This window comes from Capsicum annuum, unplaced genomic scaffold (assembly GCF_002878395.1).
Source record: "Capsicum annuum cultivar UCD-10X-F1 unplaced genomic scaffold, UCD10Xv1.1 ctg79956, whole genome shotgun sequence".
Taxonomy (NCBI): domain Eukaryota; kingdom Viridiplantae; phylum Streptophyta; class Magnoliopsida; order Solanales; family Solanaceae; genus Capsicum; species Capsicum annuum.
Window position 1 is genome coordinate 227,601 of NW_025890577.1, and position 21,810 is coordinate 249,410.

At 34.4% G+C, this 21,810-nt stretch overlaps 1 pseudogene; it reads right to left on the reverse strand.

Annotated features, from left to right (window-relative positions):
- Nucleotides 1-20,009: 20,009 nt before the first annotated feature.
- Nucleotides 20,010-21,126, reverse strand: LOC124895100 (annotated as a pseudogene).
- Nucleotides 21,127-21,810: the final 684 nt, after the last annotated feature.

Genomic DNA, 21,810 nt, shown 5'->3' on the forward strand with positions numbered 1-21,810 from the left:
TTTTGAGTTTGTTAAAGGAAAGATTAATATCTTTGCCTCTATGTTTTCAAACTTTGTTAAAGGGATGTTTGATAATGCAAATGACTCTGTGTGTGGTTACCCCTACCTTGTCCGTCATACAGGGACGAATGTTCCTAACGGGGGAGACTGAAACATCCTGGGTTTCGATCCTTAGAAAATTTCCTGGAAATCCATTCTCTGAACCTAATAAGACTCAAAGGTATGATCCATATACTGGGGTACGAATGGTAAGGTCCTATCTTATGCTGACGAGTGTTAGTTGGTGGGATGGTTTTGGTCATTGGAATAGGTTTGACTTAAGGGTATGAGTCATAGGGATTGGTACGAGTTGTATCAAGGACTCATATAGTTGAAAATGTTTCATCTTCCTAGAATTTCATTCTACAAGGGATATAGGTCATGGGTATGGATCTTATGTTGTGGTTACGACTTGGTTGGATGAGTAGTATATTGGACAGTGTTTGATCTGAGGGTTAAGGCTTAGCTACAAGTGGTGGATACCAATGGTATAGGAGGGTACGACTCGTATGGGTCTGTCCTATCCCTATGATAGGTTTTCAAGGGATTTAAGTGGGGATATTACGGATATTTCCCTACTAATACTAACTAGGAAACATGACTTTTAATATACTTAAGAGGTTATTTACCCTATTATTCTATTCATTTACACTTAGAAACTATTCCAAAAATTCTCATAATTTTCTCAAGAGCTTTTGGGGTAAGAAGGCTGGGGTTTCATCTTATGGATTGCTTTAGGGCTTGCTTTGATGATTTCGTTCCATCAATTCTTAGGTATAAGGCATGATTCTCTTCCCTCATTGTAATTTCAACTAAATTCATGGTTTATATGATTGATTTTATGGTTTTACTATTTCATGATTATGGTTTTCAATTATTATTTGGGGGTTTTGATATTAAATTCTTGGTTATGGTTTCCTATTGTTTTAATTATTCTTTTATATGAATTAATGGTGGTTTTGGACAATTGGATTGCATGGTAATGGTTTAATGGTCTTTGGAATTGGTTTTTGTTATATTATTCCCCCAAGGTTCTTGATAAAATATTTGTAAAGATATGTTCATTAAATTGACTTCTCTTAACGGAACTCTTGCATATTTTAAACTGGATAAAGGATTTATGCATGGTTTAAATAGTTTTAAAAGGCTGAAGACTAAATAGTTAAGCTTGTGTAGAACATGGAAGTCTCCCAAGAGGATTTAATATGTAAATTAGAAAGGAACCTAAGGTCCCCTTAACCTACATGGTTTGGCTATTAGCATAAAAAATATAAAGAAACACTGGTCCATTAGAACCTCATAATAACAATTGATTATAATCTTATAAGCTATTAGCATGTCCTCCATTCACACAAAACTACTACTTATCTATCCATATGTCCAAATTATCATCATGGATCTATAAGCATAAGTAAATTTCCTTTTAACGATCACAAAAGAAGCCTAGATTATCAATCCTTCACCACCAAATACATTTACTAGTGACCTATACTTTTCTAACATAGTGAAATGCCATCAAGAACACCTTTCCTACTTTAAGCATTATCTAAGTCACCTTAACTAATAAGTCTTTATCTACCTTCTACCATGAAATATACAAACACTTACTACCCTTTAGTTAGCACCCAAAGACATATCACTTCAATCATAAATTAATGGCATACATAGATCCCTCTATATGATTTTAACTAATTGCTATACCTATCTTTTTGATCACTATACTTCTAAGTCCATACTCCCAACTCTGAGGTTGTTCTACTACTTGGGTAATAACACCCTACGATACACTGTCCCTTACAAAAATTCTATCCAATAATCTAGGTACACACCTTCTCCTCATATGAGTTCTATCTATAAAAATCTGAATACATGTCATATTATATATTAACCGTACAACTCATATAGATAAGGATGAAATTTTTTAAATTAAAGGACTTAAAATACACAAATGGGCTTCTCTCAAGCTCTTTGTGTGTTTTCTAAAGTTTTTGATAGTTAATCTAAGAGCACCATATCAGGAGGAATTGAAATTTACTACTTATATTACCTCAAGGATGAGGCATAGTTGGAGGTTTGGAGTAACCCACGAATCAACCTATGTTTTAAGAGGGAAACTTTATTTCACAATTTAGAGTATAAAATGAGGGAAAAATTTCTTAAATGCCTAATATCCTCTTGAAGAAAAGTACAAATGTCTCCATAGTGTTCTAAAAGACTCTACTGACACGGATTCACAGACATCTTAGGATACTTGAACTTTGTGCTCTAATACCAAGTTTGTAACTCTTTGGGACTACCCTTTGGACGTCACATAATTCTTACAACCATAAGGGATTCCAAGCTAACCTATGATACTGGCATAATTTGTGAGCAACAGAATAAAAATACATAAAACTTTAAATACTAGGCGAAAGCAATGTCGTTAGCTGATCTTATTCAATTCAATACTATTTTAAAATATTTAGATCACTGGATTATACTAAAGGAAACTAAAAATAAATACATTAATTCTAATCAACTGTCTATGAAGCCTCTACTAATATTGAATATAAATAGCCGATACATGAGCCCCATCTATCCCTAATTAGTACAAGTAAATAAATATAAAATACTAGAACTATTACTCACTTGAGTCCTTGATAAAGAGAACTTATAACCTGTTGGCTGGAAGTTGTAATCTTCCTGATCATAAATTCGTTAGATACAACTGATACCTACATTATAAAATGATATAGCCAAACAAAAGTATATATGGATAGTACTTTTGGAATATTCTAAGTATATGGGGGTGCATACAATAAGTAAAACTAATATGTATCATAAGCTTAATAATAAGCATGCTAAACGTGTATAGACTTACCATACTCATGAATAAAATAAAACACTGAAATATCATAAATCATAAGTCATAAAGAAACATCTAATAATGTTAGTGAGTCATTACACTTATTTTCTAAAATTATCCTTTCAGTGGGAGAGTCTCTTAACCAATATAAGTCAAGAAAGCAACATGGAGTTCGGTGTTAAAGCCCTAGTCAATAGGGATTGATATGCCTTGCTAGGCTATAAAGGCTCACTAAGGTTATCAGATGTACATTCCCATTTAGAAAAGCTTAATAATAATGGTACATGCCTATTTTAACAAGAAAAATAATGAACCTATTGTGGTATGTAGTTTATGGAACTAGGGTACACTAAACCTTTGCTCTTCGATGTGACGTAGTACTCCCAAATCATATTATTGCTCATAAATAATATGAAATTCATCAAAAAATAAGCATATAAGTTGATAAGTCTAGAAAGTACTATATGCACGGTGTCTGAGGAGGGACTAGGGCTAAAGGAGGTTCATTGTAAATGATCGAGAAGGTGAAAAGGAGAGCTTAAAGAAAAGGTCTAATAAAGATCAAATTCATGATCAAGGGATATCACATTCATTTAGTAGGCTTTTAGTATACTATTTGAAAATTTTCCTATGATTCTTTTTAAACCTCCTAGGCATCAACTTTCGTGAGACTAACAAAGCAAGTTCTAGATGGAACAGACATGTCGACTCGATAAAACCTCATACTGATATGGCATTGGGAAACATATTTAATCACTACCAATTGAGTCCATGCAAGTTAAGCTTTGGTTATTAAGTAAATAATTCTAGTGCCATTACGAGATCCAATATTGGTCATAGTTCAGATAAGCACATAATACAACACAAATACAAAGATTATTTTAAAGGGGTACTATGTGATCCAAATTAGTATCTAATTCTCTTCGTTATTTTATTCATATATGGTGCTACAAGGTCAAATAAAACCTTACGAACACCTCCTGCTTTGGATGCTTCAACTTTGAAGCTTGCTAAAAGGGAAAGAGGATGAGTGGGAGCTAGAGGTAGGGGAAATAAAAGAAGAGATACACCAACCAAGGGTAGAGCTTACATAGTAGCTAGCTAGAATTTTAAGAGGACACCCTAACCTCCCCCATATTAATATCATACATAAGGGTGGAGGTAATAGAAAAGTAAGGTGTGGGGATAGATGTAGTTTTGGATGGGGTTGAAGGATTGCCCATTATGTCAGCTGAGCTTATTCAATAGGTATTAGCTTTTCTGAATAGGTTGGCTGGTATTAAAACCAAACTCAGATGTTGACTTATCAAGCTCTAGTTTTTAATCCAACTACTTTTATTGCTCCTAGAGTAGATGAAGCTTTAGGAACTAGCAATTTTCCTCATCTAGCATTAGGTTCAATGATAAATACTATAGAACATGAGCTGTTGATAAAGTTTTTGGAGTTAAAACATCCAACTTTCCAACATATTGAGTCTGAAAATAACTTTAAATTGATTATTAATTGTTATGAAAAGCTATATAAGATGGGAATTATGAAACAATATGGGCTATGTTTGTGACATTCCTAGAGGAAAAGGATGTTAAGCAGTGATGGCGATCATATGTTGAGCGTCATTCACGTATATTACCTCAAAAGACTTGGGAGCAGTTTTATTCCTTGTTCTTAGAGAAGTATGTGCCCCAACCTCTTCATGACTGAAAGATAGATAAGTTCTTAGCATGAAGTAGGGCGAGATATTGTTTTCTCCCTATACGGCAAAGTTTCATATTTTATCTAGCTATGCTACTCAACTATTGACTTCTTAAGAGGATAGGATTTGCCTCTATGTTAAGGGTTTGAAATATGACCTTCAGGTGTTGTAAGTACATATGACTTCCATTGGTAAAGGGTTCAATGATGTTTCTAATTATGTACAGAAGTTGTGGGGTTAATCAAGCAGTTAGGCTAAGATATTAGCCCACAAACCTAAGAATATTTAGAATTTTGGTGCATCTTATGTTAGGAGCCATGGTCAATAGTCTTATGCATCTCGTCCTATTCAGTCAGCCATGTTAAAATCTACTATGGTTCTAACTAAGGGTTCTTCACAGGAACAGGGTATGAAGGGCCAGTGTACTTCTTACTCTTCTACCAGTAGGCCTTCTCTTGAGAGAGAAAGTTTCTATTATGGTGAGGATAGTCACTTTAAGAGGGAGTTTTCTTTAAGGCAGGAAAGTTTTGGGATACTAGGGCACACTCAGGCCATTATCCTAATAGGTCGGGGAGTAGGCAGTGGAAAGAAATATCTATAGGGTGGATTGGCAAATTCGATCAATGATTTATATGGTTGAGAAAATAGTGAAACATAGGGAGGGGCTCAATCATGAAGGGATTTAGCTTAGGTTGATGACCAGGCTCACTATTATGCATTCTTGGATAAGACTGATGCTAACACTTCAGATATTGTGATCATAGGTACTATTTTTATGTGATCGGATAGCGTCTATTTTACTTAATCCAATGTCTACTTATTATTATGTGTCCATTTAATCTATGGTAGGTCTGTATTTGGTTTGTGATGTCCTTAAATATCTAGATCATGTGTCGACTTTAATTAGAGAGTTTGTAATAGAAATCCATGTTTCTTATTCTTGTCATATATTATTTATGGTTTTTAGACTTAGGTAGACTTGATTATTCTGGATATGTTGGACTTTGATGTAATTATGGGTATGACCTAGTTAACTCCATATCATATTATTTTAAGTTGTAGTGCTAACGTAGTGACTCTAATGATTCCAGTCTTAGATATACTAGAGTAAGAAGGAGTGCATAAGGCAAAACTAGTGTGAATTATATCATTCATTTGGGACAAAAAGTTTGTGGGTATGATATGCTTAGTATTTTTAGCTCATCTTCAAGATGTAGGCATGGGGTTCCTTCTATTGAGTTAGTTTTGGTGGTTTTTATATTTCAGGATGTGTTTTCTTTAGACATACTAGGTATGCCTTTGAACAGGGATATTAACTTTTGTAATAATCTAGAAATGGGTACTCGCCCAATATCTATTCCACCTTATTGAATAGCTCCAAAAAGTTAAGGGAACTCAAAACTAAACTATAGGATCTACTTGAAAAGAGTTTTATTTATCCTAGTGCTTCATTTTGAGATTCCCCAGTCTTAATTGTTAATAAAAAGGATCGTAGTTTGAGGATGTGAATGGATTACAGGCAGTTGAATAAGGTTGCCATCCATAAAAAAACCCATTGCCTTGTATAGATGACTTGTTTGACCAGTTGCAGGGTGCATTAGTAATTTCAAAAATTTATTTGAGGTTGGGTTATCATCTGTTTAATATTACAACTAATGATATCTCAAAGACAACTTTAGAACTTGATATGTCCATTATAAGTTTTTTGGTATGTCTTTTGGGTTGACAAATGCTCCTGCAACCTTCACGAGTTCAATGAATAGGATCTTTAAGTCATTATTTGATTCATTTATTATTGTGTTTATTGGTGATATTCTTGTCTACTCTAAGGGTAAATTGGAATATGCAGGTTAACTCCATATAGTCCTTGAGATTTTAAGGGTGAAGTGTGTATTAGCTAAGTTCTCCAAATGTGAATTTTAGTTGTCTTCAATTGATTTCATGGGGCATGTTGTTTTGTAATAAAGGGTGATAGTGGATACTCCAAAGAAAGAGGTAGTAAAGCATTGGGTTTGACCCAGTTCATTGGCTGACATAAGAAATTTTACGGGTCTTCCTAGCTATTACTGCAAATTTATCAAGAACATTGCATTCATTGAAACACACATGAAAAAGTTGATTTAGAAATAACTTCAATTTGTCTGGTCAAACCAATGTAAAGATAGGTGCAAAAATCTCTAGACACTCTTGAGTACAATGACTATTCTTTCATTGAGAATGAAGATAAGGACTTTATAGTGTTTTATGATGCTTTATTTTTGGGTCTGGGTGCTATGTTGATACATATAATACCTCTTCAAATTTTGATTATTTCATTTTGTACCCTCACACATGCGTAATATCAAATTTTAACTTGAACTATGTTTAGAGATGTTAAAAGGGTATCTTGGCAAAGTTTTAGAATTTTTGGAAGGGTTTCGAGGTCATTTTAGGATTTGAGGTAGTAAGACTCCTCAATAAGGTCGTGTCACTGAGGTTATCCTCTGTGATATTTTCATGGAACGGAGGCTACCCTCTACGATAATGATGTGCCATGCTGGTGCTTTGATATTTTAACTTGGGGTGGTGGTATTTTGGTCTTTTGACCACTTGTACGACCTTATAACATAAAATAACCCCATTTCCTTTAGTTTTCAAAGATCAAAACATCCTCTTTCTCTCTTAAACTCAAAACCCAAGAAACTTCAAGGGTTTTGTAGTAAATTCATCATCCAGGCTCCAAACTTGAAATTGAATTCAATTTTTTGTGTATTTCAGCCAAGTTTCTCTTTCCTAAAATCTAATATTACATTGTAGCATTAATTAAATAGATTTTCAATTGATTTAAATTGTGTGTTTTGAAATTAGGTTGAGGGGTTTAGGTTGATACTAATTGAATTACTTATCCCATATCTTAAATTGATTATTCATAACTTAATTTGATATTTTTGGGGGTTGAATTGATGCATTGTTTAAATGATTGGAATGGGGGACATTGGTTTCCCAAAATTGTATGAATTTTTGCTTGGAATTGGTATTAACCTGAAACCACTTTGTAAACTTGATCTTGAATATGGAAAATTGCATTGTTTAACTTGTTTTTGAACCCAATGGATTACATTAATGGATAAATGGATATTTAAATGGACTTGGTGACCATGGTTTTGATTTTAAATGGAACTTAGGAGTCAATGTGGTTATGTGGATTGGTTTGGCATGTTTAATTTTACTTTTAAGCATAATGGTATGATGATACCAAGTGGTAAATGTCTTAATGAATGGCTCCAGGATTATTGGTTGGTTTTATGTACAAATTGTTTTAATATGGGCTTTAAGGGGATTGTGTAGCTCACTGTGACAGTTTAAGTCTCGATGGGACAAACACTGAAAACTATGTTTGTCAATATTGTAGGTCAATATGACCGTACGGTTGATGCATAGTTGATATATATATTAGGAATGGCTATTTCCTTGGTAGATTTAGTTTTCACTCGATTTTTCCTCAGTTCGTGTGGTTAACATACATTGGAACCTTTTTAGCAGGGGAGATTAACCCATATAGCCCTTGGGTGACTTTAGGATAGGTTGAGCTTCATAGTTCAGGTTAAATCTTTAAACCTCATGTTCATGACCGTTTACCCTATCCCAGCATCCTATTTAGATAGATATTAATGTGTGCATGTGGTTTTGAATGATTTTGGACATAGCTTTATTAACCATTTTTCCTAAGTTATATGACAGTGCTTATCCCACTGACTATCCTAGGTCACTACATCATTTTATAATGTATGGGCCAAAGACTTTTCTATTGCTCCTGTGCAACTTTAGGTGGTTGAGCATATCTATTAAGTTTTTGTGAAGTGGTGAGTTATAATTCTTTGGAAGGCCTTATCATTTTATTCTTTACTATCATAGTACTTTTGGATTCCTTGTGGTCATAGTAGGGGGAATGTTCCAACTTTGTTGTTATTCTGGTTTTAGAGGCTATTGTGGACAAGTATGGGTTGGTTGTTACTCTGACTTATTTTTTATTTAAGTTATCTATTCTTCTTTTTATTACAATTTGATTGGATAATGCTTTATTGATATTATTGTGCTTTTGAGGTTTTGCTAAGGGATGGTCTTTGGTCCATGGTGATATTGAGATACCCGCCAGGGCGAGTCTTAGGGTCATATTATGACGAACGTGGTATCTGAGCCAAGCTTAGAGTTGTTGGGTGTCCACAAAGCCATGTTAAGTAGATTCTTTATTATGGGTGTCTAGCATGCCATACTTATATGGGGGAGGCTACAAGGCATTTAGGAATGTTTTCCTTTTTTGTATTCTATTTTAAGCTATAGAGTCTAGTGTTATGAAACTTCTCAAACTCCTAGCATTCTCTCATTTTAGATCGTGCGTCCCTAAAGATCTAATGTTCATAGAAACTCTACTGGACCCTCTATACTACTTGAGGACAATGTGGAGGGAACTCGCCCTGTATATGGAGTGCCAACCCGGTCAAGGGTCCCTAGTCCTAATTGTACCACCCCATATGGAGCTCCATCAATCCCTACTGGCCCTCCTCGAGCTTTTCTTGCTGGAGACACTAATGCTCAGTTGTCTTAGAGAGATATCTCTAGTGCAAAATTTTATCAGTCTATTGATATGCTTACTTAGTTGGTGGCTTTGCAGTCTTTTCAGTATAACCATGTTGGTTCTATTGCTCATTCATTTGAGGTTACTCAGGTTCGCTAGTTTATGAGGTTGAATCCCACAACCTTTATATGATCTAAGGTTGAGGAGTATCCTCAAGGGTTCATTAATAAGATGGAGACAATTTTTAGGGTGATGCATGCTACTAATTCTTAGGGTGTAGAATTTGTTGCGTATTAGTTAAATAATGTAGCTTATCAGTGGTATATGGGAAGCTATAAGGGGTGATAATGTTGAACAGGATATGTGGGATGACTTTTCAGGGTCCTTTCTTTATCATTTCTTTCCTCATGAGTTGAGGAAAGCTAAGGCTGAAGAGTTTGTGAACTTGAAGCAAGGAAAATTAGTATAAAAGAGTATGCTCTGAAATTTCAGTAGTTGGCTCGTTATGCTGCAGAGTTAGTATCCAATATGAGGTCCCAAATGATAAAGTTTACTTCTAGTTTGTCCCATGATTTTGTTTTAGACTGTAAGGCAGCCATGTTGAACAATGATATAGACATCCCTAGGCTAGTGTATATGTAGTAGGTTAAGGATAAGAAAGGAAACAGGTAGAGAAGGGAGAGAAGCATAAGAAGTTTAGATATTTAGAGTAGGGTGAAGATTAGCAAAATAGTGCCAGATGGTAGACACTACACTAAGAATAAGAATTAGGGGATTCTTATTCGACATCTATTGCTCTTTATCCTAAGTATTCGAGTGGTCGTCGTTTTTAGGCTAACAGTGGTTCTAAGGCACAGGGTCCCAAGTACCAGGCTTATGGAGGTCAGTCAGCCTTACTTTACCCCTCTTGTCATTTCTATGGATAGCTTCACCATGGATATTATGATGAAGGGAGAAATCAGTTCTATAGTTCTGGTCATCTTAGTCATAGGGTTGTTAATGGGACTAATAAGTTTCCGGTCGCCATATCTTTAGTTCCTGCACTAAAGGGCACTACATTTGGTACTGACACTAGCCAGAATTATCTCTAAGCACTTGCTACTTTTCAAGAATCTCAAGCATCTCCAGATGTTGTTACTGGCATATTGCATCTCTTTTTTTCCTGTGAAGTTTGTTATTTTCTTGACCTAGGTTCTATCCTATCTTATGTGACCTCTTATGTGGCATTGTATTTTTTGGATGTAAATATATTTTTGAACCCTTCTCTATTTCTATTGCGGTGGGTGATTCTATTATTTCTATCTATAGGGTTTGTGGTGTTTATTTTTTATGAAGAGACATTGGTGGATTTGATAGAATTGGATATGGTGGATTTTTATTTTATCTTAGGGATGAATTTTCTTCATTTGTGCTATGTTTCTCTAGATTGTAGGACCCAAAAGGTCAGTTTCAATTTACCAAATAATATGATATTAGAATAGGAGGGGAGTTCCTTAGTGCCTAAAGGGAAGTTTATTTCCTATTTTAGAGCTCAAAAATTCATTTCAAAAGGGTGTTTGTATCATCTAGTTCGGGTTAAGGATTCTAATTTTGAATGTCCTTTGAAATCTATCCTTGTGTTTAATGAATTTCTCGAAGTATTTCTCGATAATCTTCCTAGAATTCCTCCAGATAAGGAAATAGATTTTGGAATTGATCTTCAGATGGATGTGCGTCCCATTTGTATTCCTCCTTATAGAATGGGATTGCTCTATATGAACTAAATGAATTTAATGATTAGTTGAAGAATCTTCGTGATAAGGTTTTTATTCATCCCATTGTTTTTCTATGGGGTGCTTTGATAGTTTTTGTATGAAATAAAGACTCTTGAGATGTGTCTAGACTATCATCAGTTGAATAAGTTTATAGTGAAAAATAAGTATCCTTTTCATAGGATTGGCGATCTTTTTGATCAGTTTTAGGATGCTAGATATTTCTGTAAGATTGATCTTCATTCGGGCTACTGGAATATTGATCTTTATTTGGGCTATCATTAGCTTAAAATTAGAAAGGTTGATATTCCCAAGACTACTTTCCGAACTTGATATGGAAATTATAAGTTTTTAGTTATGTCATTTGGGTTGACTAATACTCTGGATAGTCTTGTGGATCTTATGAATCGAGTGTTCAGATAGTTTCTGGATTTATTAGTTATAGTCATCATTGATGACATCTTCGTGTACTCTAAGAATGAGGTGGATCATGTCAATCACCTTTTAATTATGTTGTAGACTCTTAAGGACCAAAAGTTGCATGCAAAATTTTCTAAGTGTGAATTTTGGATAAGTTTTGTGACCTTTTTGGGGCATATTATTTCTAGTGAGGAGATCAAGGTGGATTGACTAAAAGTTAAGGCAATTAAAATATAACACCTCAATTTTCTGAACTGGAATGCTACACGGTGCTCATGACCCCGAAAGACCACAAGCTAACCCATGACTGATATCTGTACCTGTATATTACATATAATACATAAAATGTGGAAACATGAACATGAAAGGCCATAAGGTTCGAACTGAATAAACGTCTGATAACAAAATGTCTGAAAAAGGTATAACAATACCAAAAAAAGTCATAAATACTAAAAATAATGAGATCTGAATATCTAATCTGACATCTAGTCTGAAAGCCTCTAATTGAACTAAATAAGGAATTGAAGGAACATGTCTCCAACTAACTCCATCTAGCAATTGAATAGTAAATGTAGCAATAATCATATCATCCTCAAATGAGAAGGACTCATTGCAAACTTTGAACACTAGAATGCTACTGCTGATCTGGAACTCGTGCCTCTAAACCTATGGTGTAACATAAGAGAAAACACAATAGCACAAATGCATCAGTACATCTGAATGTACTGAGTATAAGAGTAAGGTAGGCTAAATACAAAGGGTTATATGCATGAACAGTTCTAACTAATATGAACATGAGAATACATACATGCATAAACAACTATATCTGAACTAGTGATGATGCTGACTACTGAGTCTGAATGCTGACAACATGACTTTACTGTTACTGAGGTACTGAATAGATTATTGACTATTTCTGACAGTTCAAATTATGAAGAACTAGTTTGAATGACTGTGTCTAACTGTCCTGAAAATAAATACTGGTAATGTGAGATATGACAACTGATATAGCCGATATAACTGTAATGATCAGACTAATTGATATAACTGATACTGAGCGACTGTATCTGATAGTCTAAGTTCTGATGGAACTATCTGAGTCCCATTCTACTTGGAGTAACTAAATCTGAGATCAGTCCTATCTAGGGGTGATCATGATTATACTGATAATAAGGATAATTTGACTTAGCTGAGATCATTCCTATCTAGCGGGTGATCCTTAAATCTAATGATTCTGATGCTGATTAATCATAGTTGAGATCAGTCCTAGCTAATGGGTGATCTTGAAGTCTATTTACAATGATAAACATTGACTGTATCTAACAGTACTGAATCTGTACTACTAAGCAGAGTTGATTGTGCCTGAAAGCCCTTAATCTGTAACTAAAACTATGGGAGGTGTTCATCTAACCGACATGCCCTAAGCTAAGCTGACTGGGTTCCAATCTCTCCCTTGACTAGAAGGGTGTCAGTACCGCGCCACCAGTAAAGACATTTGTTGTGGAGTCAGTCCTAATCTAGCGGGTGACTCCTAGGATCAGTCCTATACATATAAATGTGCTAACGGGTGACCCCTGAGTATGTCAGTCCTATCTAAAGGGTGACATCTCGTACCTACGCTGACAACATAGTTCTGGAACTTAGGGATTGCTTCTAGGGATCTCAGTCCTATTCTAGCGAGTGAGCCCCCATCCCTAGGTTCGCTTGGTGCTAAATCCTACTCCCATCTAAAAGACACTGAACTGAATAACTGGGCTGAACTAAATAACTTAACTGAACTGATTTGTTGAAGTGATAACTAAACTGATACTAATGGTATTATTTAGCGAAAATAAAACTGAGTTTACTAGATTCCGATGACAGACGGAATATAATGAGTTCTGAGGACTGATTAAGAGTACTGAAGTCACCGAGATTTATTGTGATTACTGAGGTTACTAAGCATGAGATTACTAAGAATACTGAACTACTGAGATTACTGAGTTTTCCTGAGTCACAAGACTGACTGATTTCTATAGATCATGGCTTGACTGAGAGTATCTTGAAAACATGACATAGCTCTAGGCACACAACTATATTTTTTGGGTACAAGTACCCCCAGGACTCGATGGAAGGAAACTAACACACATGACTGACTTGTTCATAAGATTAGAGTCCATAATCCACAATATCATAAATAAAGAATTTCATACTAAGCTTGGTTCTCAACAAACTATTTCATGGAAGGGAATTTCATACAACATATATATACTTGCATAGCTTTTAATAGCATGCTCATTACATATTACAACCACAATCCATAATATCATAACTTAGGGAATTTGATGAAGTACATGGGTATTCTACATCTAGTACATGAGTGGGTTTTTCAAGTAATCATAGCATAATTCCATAAGACTAGTTCATCAGTAATCCAACGGTGTTCACAAGACACATTATCAACATGAATGACATTGAATCATAGAGGCCTATTATGAATGCTTCACTTAGTCACAATTTAGCTACAATGCATGATTTCTAGTCTCTTAGGTTTTTTATCAAACACCTTACATGCACTCTTTAAGACATAAGTGTATTCACAAACTTACACCACTTTAATCCACCCAAATTCATGGGTTCCAACTATATGATCACAATCTTCCGAGAAGTTCATCAAATTCCCACTCTATAACACAAACCACAAACAACAACATGAATACAATCATATCACCACAAAACATTCATGATTTTGTTAACAAAAATTGGTTCTTGAACTTCACGAATGAAACAGATCCATGGATGAATACTACGCATACCTTAATGGCGATGAAATTGTTGAAAGATTGGACCTTCAAGCTTGATTATGCAACCTTAGTAGTTTTTCTCCTTCTTGTGCTCTTGGATAATGAACTTAAGATGTTAATAGGGTTGTAATGTGATTATAAGATATAAATTTTATGAGGTTAAGTATTGGGACGTGTAAGGAGTGTTAAAAGACTTAATTATCCTCAAAATAACTCAAAAACTAAGTGTTTTTTGTGGCTGAAATAATAAGTGTGCGTCGCACACCTCAACGCACATGCTAAGGTGTGCACCGTACATCCTATCGCATAAGCTAACGTGTGCGTCACACATGCTATTGCACACTTGAGGGTGTGCGACGCACAACCTGTCACACACTTGTTCTAGTAGCCAGGTGCGATTGTTTATGCATCGCACTCTTACTTTGTAGGGCCATAATTTCATGCTCGGGTGTCAGATTTTTATAAAATTAGAATCGTTGGAAAGCTAATTCGATTGTATACAGTTTGGTGGGTCTAAATCTTCCAAAATGTCACACATAAATCAAGTTATCCTCATTCAAAGGTCACTTTTGTGGAATCACACACTAAAACTTGATAGATCCAAAAGCTATTAGCTTGCCTTACTCTAAGTGACTCACATGAGCATGCTTAACACATCATAAGTTATCTTATCACTAGGATACTCATTGTAAATCATGTACTCAAATATGAATCATAGGATATGAGGTTTCATACATAGGAGAACTGATTCATTTCCTAGCTTGGAAACATATGGGGTATTACAATATCTCCCCCTTGGGAACATTCATCCTCGAATGATATTGGTTGAGGTGAGAGAAAAGACAACTTACACGAATATATAGCATGAATAACTGATCATGATTTCATGGCTGACATTACTAAAAACTGAGCATATCATATTGTACATGCATATCTGATGCATGGGTAGCTGATTTATGAATGTAGGGCTGAGTGTTTCGATAAAACTGAGTTTCTCGACTGAGAATGCATATCTAATCCTTAACTAATAAGTTAAATCCATGCATATCTGATGCATGATTATATGACTGACGTGATACGTGAATGCATGACTAAAATTACTGATAAATTGATAATGCATATCTGATGCGTGAATACATAACTGAACTGACTCATGAACATGCGACTGAACATGCAATGGTAAAGGCACTAAGATTGAACTGAAACATGAGAACATGACTGATTCTTATACGTGACATATGGACTGAACATCATGAACTGAACTGAACCTCTGAATACTTGACTTACAGCTGAGGTCTAACATAAAGGTCAACTTATGAGTACTCTCTATTCTAGACTGAATTCGTTATGCAAGGAGAAATTGAAGGATCTAAGGCATGAGAGCGTTAAGAGAAAGTGGGGTATCTCTCCATTGGTACGCTATGTCCCTCTAAGAATGCTTTCTTACAGAGATACTGGGTGATGCATAGGGAATCTACGAACTATATTATAACTAAACTTTGGGAGTCTGAAAGTAATGTATGAGATAGACTAAACTTTCAAATACTAGGAGGTTCTACCATGAAATAATTACATTCTATAAGATTTTGGATAGCATGAATAGATGGAAGGATGAGAAAAAAAGCTATATAAATCTGACTGCTCACTAGCACGACATGAATACTGAAAGAAGGGAAACTATTCCTAAAAAATCTCATAGTCTTCTACACATAGGAGTTGTGAACAACACACGCATGTACAAGACTTTACTAGATGCGACTTTGACACTTCCTAGGACTCTATTGAACCTTAGGCTCTGATACCAAGTTTGTAACACCCCAATTTTTTAAACTAGAATGCTACACGGTGCTCATGACCCTGAAGGACCATAAGCTAACCCATGACTGATATCTATACCTGTATACTGCATATTAAACATAAAATGCAGAAACATGAACATGAAAGGCCATAAGGTTCAAACTGAATAAATGTCTGATAACAAAATATATGAAAAAGGTATAAAAATACCAAAAGAAGTCATAAATACTGAAAATAATGAGATCTGAATATCTAATCTGACATCTAGTCTGAATGCCTCTAACTGAACTGAATAAGGAGTTGAAAGAAGATGTCTCCAACAAACTTCATCTAGCAACTAAATAGTAAATGTAGAAATAATAATATTGTTCTCTAATGAGAAGGACTCACTGCAAACTCGAAACACTGGAATGCTACTACTGATCTGGATCTCATGCCTCTGAACCTCTGGTGTAACATAAGGGAAAGCACCATAACGCAAATGCGTCAGTACGACTGAATATACTGAGTATACGAGTGAGGTAGGCTAAATGCAAAGGGTTATTTGCATGAACATGCTAGCTAATATGAATGTGAGAGTACATACATACATAAACAACTATGACTGAACTCGTGATGATGCTGACTACTGAGTCTGAATGCTGACAACATGAATTTACTGTTACTAAGGTACTGAATAGATTATTGACTATCTCTGATAGTTCAAATTATGAAAAACTAGTTTGAATTACATTATCTAATAGTCCTAAAAATGAATACTGGTAATGTGAGATATGACAACTGATATAACCGATATAACTGTAATGACCGAACTAATCAATATAACCGATACTGAGCGACTGTATCTGAAAGTCTAAGTTCTAATGGAACTATCTGAGTCCCATTCTACTTGGAGTAACTAAATCTGAGATCAGTCCTATTTAGCGGGTGATCATGATTATACTGATAATAATGATAATTTGACTTAGCTGAGATCAGTCCTATCTAGCGGGTAATCCTTAAATCTTATGATTCTGATACTAATTAATCATAGTTGAGATCATTCCTAGCTAATGGGTGATCTTGAAGTCTATTTACAATGATAAACATTGACTGTATCTAACAGTACTAATCTGTACTACTCTGAAAGCTCTGATTCTGTAACTAAAACTGTGGGATGTGTTCATCTAACCGACATGCCCCATGCTAAGTTAACTGGGGCCCAATCTCTGCTCTGACAGGAAGGGTGTCAGTACCGTGCCACAAATAAAGTCATTTGCTGTGGTGTCAGTCCTAATCTAACAGGTGACTCCTGGGATCAGTCCTATACATATAAATATGCTAACGGGTGACCCCTGAGTATGTCAGTCCTATCTAACGGGTGACATCTCGTACCTACACTGGAAACGTAGTTCTGAAACTTATGAATTGCTTCTAGGGATCTCAGTCCTATTCTAGCGGTTGAGCCTCCATCCCTAGGTTTGCTCGGTGTTGAATCCTACTCTCATCTAAAAGACACTGAACTGAATAACTAGGTTGAACTACATAACTTAACTGAACTAATTTGCTAAACTGATACTGATTAACTAAACTAATACTAGTGGTATTGTTTAGCGGAGCTAAAACAGAGTTTACTGGATTCTGATGATGGACGGAATATAATGAGTTCTGAGGACTGATTAAGAGTACTGAAGTTACTGAGATTTAGAGCCCGTTTGGATAAGCTTGAAAAAGCGGCTGAAAAAAAGTTCTTTAAAGTGCTTTTGAAGCTGCTAAACTTATTTTAAAAATAAGCAGTTAAGTGTTTGGATAAAAGTGCTGAAACTGAAAAAATGTTATTGGTGTGTTTGGTAAATAATGGTTATAAGCACTTTTTTTTGTTAAAATGACTAACGTACCCTTATGATTGTTTATAATATAAGGAGTTGATTATTATTAATTTCTATTGCTAAAATGATTCAATTTAAAATTAATATATATTTGAATATATATATATATATATATATATATTAAAAAAATATATTCATGAGTGACTATTAATTTGTACGCTAAAAATATTTTTTTTGAAGAGTTTAAAAGTGTTGAATGTTTGTGTTTGAAAAATATAATTATATATTGAAAGATTATTTATTTCTTCATGGTCACGTTAAGATTTCGTATTAATAAGGTGTTTTTTTAATCAAAGCGGGGCTAATTAGCACATTTATTTCAATTAAGGTGCAACTTACGACTTTCATTTTCTTATTAAACTGGACTTGCCACTTTTAGCCTTCGAGGATAATATTAATATATATGTCGAACTCATCATTAAGCAAAATATATATGTTAGTAATCATTATAATTACAGTAATAGATAAATAGTTTCATACAAAAGAGGTACTAATGTGGCTAGAGTTAAGTTCGCCATAAATACAAAAAGTGAAAATATTCAATTAGTACAAGAATTAAGCATTATAAATATCATTAGAAATCATATCACGAAGCCACACTCAATGCACATTACTTTCCTCACTCACATTTTCACTGTCCATATTGTTAGCCGTTGAAGTTGAGCCTTCATCAGAATCAACCGATGGGATATATCTTTCATTCTCAGCTGCTTGAAACACATTATCCACATTGCATTTCTTTCTAATGTAATTATGAATGGCCATAGTATCAATTATGATATCCCTTTGTGTGTCAATATTATAGTAAGGCATGTCGTGCAAAATGGCCCACCTCGCTTTTCATACACCAAATGTACATTCTACTATGTTTCTACAAGAAGAATGCAAATAATTAAATTTTTCAATGCGTCCCTTTGGCTCCCGTAATTGTCGTGTTGCACCACGCCAAAATTCAGAAAGGTGATAGCTCACATTATCTCCTCTGTAAGGAGCCATGTATCCCTTCGTGTGCGAATATCCAGAATCAACTAGATAATATTTATTTTTCAATGGATGTGGAAAGTTGAGTTCTTGTCTACAAATAGTCTCACGAAATATACGATTGTCATGAGCCGATCCTTCCCATCCAGCCAATGCAAATGTAAAACATATGTTAAAATCTACAATGGCAAGAATATTTTGAGTCGGATAACCTTTACGACCAATATACGAAATTTCTTGACCTTGTGGCAATCTAGCTTTAACATGTGTGTCATCAAGTACCCTATTGCAATCCTACAAGTATATACATATATAAATTTAACTTAAGAAAATAATCAAAAGAGAAATTAAATATTAAGTATAATAAAGTATATATTTGGAGAAAGTGTAACTTACTTTAAAGAAGGGTAAATATAGCTCGTTACATGGCTTGTGAGCTTCTACACCATCATTATAATTTAAAAATGGTCTAATGATATCTCTTGCAAGCTTACAAACAGCATTTAACACACTATGAAAGTTTCTATGAACCGTCTCTCCAGAATGTTGAAAGATTTCTTGTATCATTCGATTTCCTACTCCATGTGCACAAACCATCAAAAACATTCCTAACATTTTGTGTGTAGAAATTCCACAAGTGGCTTTACGCCAATATTTTTTGGTTAAGTCATTGGATAAATCAATAAACACCACTTTCTTCAATCAAAAATTTTCATAACAACGAGTTTCATTTCTCCGTAATATCTCTTGAATAAATATATGTCCGGAGCGCTTTGATGTACGACAAGGTTCCTTACATAAGTACTTTTTGAAATACGTCAAAACATATTTACCTACTAGTTACACAAAGTCATCCACTCCTCGTCGTGCTCTCGGTGAACTTTTTCTAATTCTTCATCTTCTTCATCTAAAAATTCACTTAAATCAGGAGATATGCTAATATCCAAAATCTCCATTTAACTGAAAAAGAAAAAACACCTCACCTCAGTAGAGTATGGGAGTGTAAAAGTCCCATAATCCTCATATTAGTAGAGTATGATAGATCAACATAGTTAATTTATAAGATGTACTACGATATATCACTGCATACTCTTCATCTAAGTCAAAAATAATAGAACATACATATGTATAAAACACACACATATACAACAATACAAATAAAGTCAACGCAATTTTAAAAAGGTTTTACAACCATAGTGTTTTAAGTTTATGCGTACAACCATACTAACAAACATCAAACAAAAAAATTACTACAGTAAACCGAATACATCCTTCACTATTTCTTAAGAAGGTATAACTGATAGTTATATGCCAACTAAGACTTTTGAGCTTCATCACTAGTCATCTTAAGAAATATTTGATGGACCTCTTTCTATAGAAACAAATTCACTGCATAGTTGTAGATTTCAGACGGGATGTCAATTTTGGGACAACTTGCCAAAAATTTCATACACTTATCAATGGTGGGATCCTCTGCCGCATGAGATGTAGCAGTACTCTTGCTTGACATTAACTCAACTAAAGAGTGTAGTTCCTCTCTAGCAGATTTTGTCTTACTCTTTTTTTACTCGACTGCTAGTTCCTATATCATCAGTTGAAAGTTCTCTTTGTAATGATGGTTTGGGAAACATTGGAGAATTCATATAATTTGGGTCATCACTTCCTTCATCATTGAGATTAATGAAGTGTTCTTTCTCAAAATCATCAAAATCATTTATTTTTTCTTTGTTCAAATCGTCTTCATTTTCAAAAATTTGTTCTTCATTGGCGGCGCGTGCTCTTTCTCCCGTAGCAAAAATATCCAAAAATAATGCATCGTAATGATAACATATGAGAGAAAGATCCATATTCCTAAACCTCCTATATCAATGATCCATCTGAAATGAAAAAAATCCAAAAAAAAACTACTTAAGTAAATCAAATAATGAGAGAAATAACAAAGAAATATAGAATAATATGAGATATGTACCTTAATCTTTTGCTTTCACCAATCGTCATCTACAATGATTGTAGTTTTTGTGGCATCCCAACCTAAACCTGTATTCTCTCTCATCAACTACTTAAAAAAAGCCCAGTCCTTTTTCATGTTATCCCACTTATTTTTCAACTGTGTTTTAGTATAGTTTCTTCTCGTCCTACTATAGAACGCATCAACCAAATTTTTCCATCCATATTTATTCAAATGAGAGTTCAGTCTATTTCCTTTCTAATTTATCTTTCACACACCTCAATAAAAGCAATATGAGCATTGTAGTCCCACTTAGCGTTACTTCGTACCAAACTAGTATTCGACATGATGGAATATAAATGATCTGAAGATGGAATATAAATGTCAATTCCCACACTTAGCTAATTTAGGGATAAAAGTTGAAAAGGTAAAAGACAAGAGACTAGTAAAGTAAAAACTAAAGCTATGTTGAGCAAGCCAAAACAAAGATCTACAGACTACACGGCCTAACTAAATTAAAAAAACTGAAATGGCATATGGTAAAACAAATACATGATTATGGAGAAATGACCACATTGGAACACTAACACAAAATTAGCCAATAGCCACAACTTAATTATTACTCAATTCATTTCAATTTGTTTATCTAGTTTTGACTTGTCACAAAGTTTAAGAAAGTAAAGCCAACCTTTAGATCTTGTGCTATTAAACTAAAGATATGTCGCCTTCTACGAAATATTTTCCTATTAAAATTTGTCATATATAGAAGTTTATTTATCAATAGATCATTCAACCTTGGTTTAATCCAAAATATAATTATTTTTTATACAGATTCATTGAACACAACAAAATGCATGAGAGGAGAAACTGATCTCATGGAAAAGCAGTATCCATTTTAAAATTGAGACAGCAAAAAGCATTCCAAGATTTCATGGATAGATGGTTCAGCAAATTCTCTCCAATTCTCATTTACAAGAGTTGCCTCCACCAATGAAGTTGGTAAGTACATCTTAAACTTCTTACAGTCAAAAGACGTAAGTAAATTAACACGAATTTAACTTATATACACAGACAGTAAATATTTTTTTCCCTATCATAATTGCTGACTTACTCTATGAGGTAATCGACC